The sequence below is a fragment of the Eublepharis macularius genome, chromosome 9 (genome assembly GCF_028583425.1).
Source record: "Eublepharis macularius isolate TG4126 chromosome 9, MPM_Emac_v1.0, whole genome shotgun sequence".
In the NCBI taxonomy this organism is placed as follows: Eukaryota; Metazoa; Chordata; class Lepidosauria; order Squamata; family Eublepharidae; genus Eublepharis; species Eublepharis macularius.
In genome coordinates this window covers 39,867,984-39,871,751 of record NC_072798.1, presented here as the reverse complement: position 1 = coordinate 39,871,751, position 3,768 = coordinate 39,867,984, and the positions used below count along the sequence as shown (strand labels likewise).

The following is a 3,768-nucleotide window of genomic DNA, read 5'->3' as shown; positions in this document are numbered from 1 at the left end:
TCAGGGGATCCAGTATGGGATAAAGATTGGAATGTTGGACTAGGATCTAGGAGACCCAAATTCAATTCCACACTTTACTATAGGAAGTTGGCATCTGCTAAAACGATGCCAGGAGCTGATTGTGATACACAGGGCTTTTTTTCAGGGGGAACGCAGGGGAAAGGAGTTCCGGCACCTCTTGAAAATACTCAGCAATAGTGCTTGAAAATAATATGATTTCAAAGAATCCCGTGTGTTTCTTCCTCAATTCCCTCTTGAGAGTTCCACTGCCTCTTTTCCCAGAAAAAAACCCCTGGTGATACATATCAAATATTAATATCAAAAACTAGAATAGAGTTGAAAATAAACATTAGAACAATCATAGCACTAAAATATAATTCAAATAACATTTCTGAGTATTTTAAAGATCAAGTAAAGAACAGATTACTAAATTTAATTGAATGTGAACTGGAAGAATGGTGGGCTGAAACCAGAGATATTATCAAGTAAGAATGCACAAAGGCTATTCCTGTAGCCAAAAGAAATGAAAAACCTGGATAACTGATGAAACTCTTGAAATTGCTAAAGATAGAAAAGCAAAAGTAAGAGGTGACAGAAATAGAATCAGAATTCTAAATGCAGCTTTTCAGTGACTTTCACATAAACACAAAGAGAACAATTACAATAACCAGTGCAAAGAAACAGCAGAGAACAGCAAAAAAGGAAGAAGAGATCTGTTCCGTAAGAGCCAAGACATCGAAGGGAAATTCAAACCATTATTTAGGGATGCTGAAAGATCAACACTGAAATACATTATCTGATCAAGACAAAAAAAAACAACACATGGGGAAAAATATAGGAACAATACACTGAAGGAACTATATAGAAAATGTTAAAGGATGATAGATTCCTTCGAAGAAGTATATTTTGATAAAGAATGCCCAGTTTTAGAAAGGGAAGTGAAAGCTGCACTCAAAACAATTGGAGGAAACCAATCATCACAAGTAGATGGCATCCCAATAGAGTTATTTCAAGTTATAGAAACTGAGTCCATTATAATTTTAACAATATGCCAACAAATATGGGGGAAAAATAATGGCCCACATACAGGAAATGCTCAATCTACATTCCAGTTCTCAAAAAGGAGATGTCAAAGATTGCAGTAGCTACTGGACCATCACATTGATTTCCCATGCAAGCAAATTAATGTTCAAAATTTTACAACAAAGACTCTTACCATATATGGAACACAAAATGCTAGATGTTCAAGCTAGATTCAGAGAAGGAAGATTAGAGATCATATTGCAAATTTACATTGGATACTGGTGCATACTAGAGAATTTCAGGAGAAAATAAGTTTTTGCAATATACAGCATGACTGTGTGGGTCATGATGAAAAGCTATGGATAGTTTTAAAAGAACATGGTGCACCAGAACACCTGATTGTTTTGATGCACAGTCTGTGCTGTGGACAAGAGATTACTGCTAGGACAGAATGCAGGGAAACAGATTGATTTCCAATTGGCAAAGGTGTCAGACAACAAGGGTATGTTTTATCTTCTGTCTGTTCAATCTATATGCAGAATATATCGGGAAATCTGGATTAGGTTTAGATGAAGGTGGAGTGAAAATTGATGGAAGGAAGATTAATATTTTTGAGATATAGGGATGACACCACGTTACTGACAGAAAATAGTAAAGACTTGAACTGATTACTGAAGAAGGTTAAAGGAGGAAGTGCCAAAGCAGGATTACAGAGGAACATCAAGAAAACAAAAGTAATGACTACTAAAAAATTGCACAACTTTAAGGGTGACAAATTGAAATTGTTAAAAGATTTTCTATTACTTGGCTCAGTCATCAATCCAAACATAGAACACAACAAGGAAGGCAGAAATCTTGAAGGACATTGCCCTCCCCAGTTTTGATGGAGTTCTTCTGACCCTTGCAGACTCAATTAAGAACCTAGGGCTTAGATTGGATCCAGCACTACTATTAGAAAAGCAAGTTAAGGCAGCTGCAAAAAATGTTTTCTACAACCTCACTTTAGCCTGGAAGATAGTTTCCTACCTTGACATGTTTGGTCTGGCCACCTGGGTCCATGCTATGGTAACATCAAGGCTTGACTATAGTAATGCACTATACATAGGTCTCCTGTCTAAGTCCACTAGGAAACTCCAGTTGGTGCAGAATGCTGCAGCTCGGTTATTAGTGGGAGCAAGTAGGAGCATGAATATTACTCCCATTCTTCAGTCACTCCATTGACTACCTATCAGTTATTGGGCTCAGTTCAAGATATTGGCTATCATTCTTCAAAGCCTTGGTCTAGTATTCCTACCAGACAGCATCTGTTCCTATGTTCATGGCAGCTTTGCTCAACTGAACAGGGTCTCCTCCAGGTGCCATCCTGCACATGGGAAAAATCAATAGCTTCCTGTACATGTGTATTCTCTGTGGTGGCCCCCACCTTATAGAACAGCCCGCCTCAAGAGGTCAGGAAAGCTCCTGGCTTTTCACTAATGCTGCAAAACTGAATTATTCAAGAGGGCTTTTTTCCCTCTGGTAGGAAGGCTCAAAGAGGTGGGCTCACAGAGACGCTTCACTAAAGCGTTAGGGATCATAAACTTCACTACTGTGTGCTACTATGTACTACCTGTTACTCTAAGTATGATCCTATTGGGTAGTTCTTTGTTGTTTGTCTGTTTTAGAACTGCTTATGTTCTGTTTCAGCATTTCTTCAATTCTGTATTGGATTTTTGCTGATACTCTCTGCAAATTTGCATTTGTATACCCTATGGCATTGGTTATTGAAGTGTCCTTGATATTGTCTGTAGTACTCTCACACTACGTAATCTGTCCTGAGAAAGGCAGACTATAAATGACATAAATAAATAAATAAATCAGTAGATGAAAACTTGGAAAGGCAGCCATGAAGGAATTAGAAAAGATCCTGAAGTGTTGCTGGAGTTCAAGATGAAAATAATTCATGCTAGGGTAATTCCCAGTTCCTATGTATGGATGTGAAAGTTGCACAGTGAAGAAAGGTGACAGGAAGAAAATTAATTTATTTGAAACTTGGTGCTGGAGGCTGTTTTATGGGACGTTCAAAAGATAAATAAATGAGTTCTAGACAAATCAAGTCTGAATTCTTCCCAGCAAGTAAAAATGAATAAACTGAGGGTTTGATTAGATTATGAGAAGAGGTAGTGGAAAAGAGACAAAGAATAGGAAAAGAAGAAGGGGAAATGATGAACAAATAGTATTGAGTTTGGAACAAAGGCAGGAAAACTAATGATTCAAGGATTTAAAGTGGTTAATTGATAAGATTAAAATAAAAGGTTATTTTATGAGAGAAAAAATAAACATAACAGTAGAAAAAAAAAGAACGTCTATTTTTTGAAACCAATAAAATAAGCTCTACCATAGTAGAGCCTCAAAAAATTAGATACAAACTCATAAATGTTCCTCTCCACGGAAATCTTTAGTAAAAGGCGAAAGATTTATACGATCTGAAGAGAAACCAGAGTATAACAAGAGAATCTAGGCAGCGCAACCGGGAATCTGGCAACAGCTTCACTACTTAGGGTGGGCAAGTATCGGGGGCAGAGCTGAATGTAGTCTCTTGAACAACAGTATATATGCTAACTTGCGCGTGGCAAATTTAATAATCAGAAATGTAAACTAGATATTTGAAATCGCTTAAAATCGCCCAAAACGTCCGCTTTCGCGCAATGCACGATGGCTATGCAAATATCCATCGGACGGTCACTGATCTCCTCCCAGCACCGC

At 37.6% G+C, this 3,768-nt stretch overlaps 1 non-coding gene across 1 annotated transcript; it reads right to left on the bottom strand.

Moving 5' to 3' along the window:
- Positions 1–3,392: 3,392 nt before the first annotated feature.
- Positions 3,393–3,508, bottom strand: LOC129336390 (U5 spliceosomal RNA). The gene has a single exon (XR_008597708.1). It is a non-coding gene; the product is annotated as a U5 spliceosomal RNA (small nuclear RNA).
- Positions 3,509–3,768: the final 260 nt, after the last annotated feature.